Source organism: Etheostoma cragini, chromosome 14 (genome assembly GCF_013103735.1).
Source record: "Etheostoma cragini isolate CJK2018 chromosome 14, CSU_Ecrag_1.0, whole genome shotgun sequence".
Taxonomy (NCBI): Eukaryota; Metazoa; Chordata; class Actinopteri; order Perciformes; family Percidae; genus Etheostoma; species Etheostoma cragini.
The window spans coordinates 22336300-22337157 of record NC_048420.1 but is presented as its reverse complement, the minus strand read 5'-3'; positions in this window follow the sequence as shown (position 1 = coordinate 22337157).

Sequence of the window (858 nt, the reverse complement as noted above, 5' to 3'; positions counted from 1 at the left end):
ACATATATACATATATATATATATATGTACACACACACACACACACACACACAGTATATGCAGTTATCTCGTTGTGAAGCACTTATTCTCTAAAATATTCTGTTATCTCTCCATAACAATGCAAATAAATGACTAACACTGCACCTACTCATCCTTGTATGTATTGCTCCTGACTCCCACTTCCTGTTAGTCAGTAAACTTGATACTGTGGACATTCTTACTTCAATTCTGCTGAAATTATTTAGGATTTAAAAAGTACAACAATATACGTAAGGACAACAACGTATTTGCTAGAGCAATTACTGTATCAACACTGATGATGATTAAATCAAAATGAGGATCTTGCAGATTAGTACTTCGACTACATTGACGATATTGTAAATACAAGATGGGTTTGAAGTCTGAGCACAGTGGCTTTTATTCCTACAATCTTACCTGGCTAACACAATTAAACCTGGGAAAAATCTATTATTAAATCCATTAAATATTTGTCAAAAACCTCTGCTAGTCTGTGGGCCAATGGAAGTGAAATGCGTCAATCCGTTAATTGGCTCTTTCCCCCAAAAACTGATTATCACAATTTGACCATTTTTGCACTCAGGACCTCAGTAAAATGTCAGATGAATACACATTTTATAGTGTGCCTGTAGTGTAGATAACACAAGGCTAAATTAGCCAATTAACTACAAAGTTTATCTAGCTGAACTTGGGTAAAGTGCCTGGGAAGTTAGCCTGTTGGACAAGACAATACAACTGTATGTCACAGATTCTAACGCACCATCTGGATTGAAAATGACAACATAAAGCTCTTTTTTGGTTTAAAATGTCAGTTTTTCATTTGAATTTAGGATTCATGAC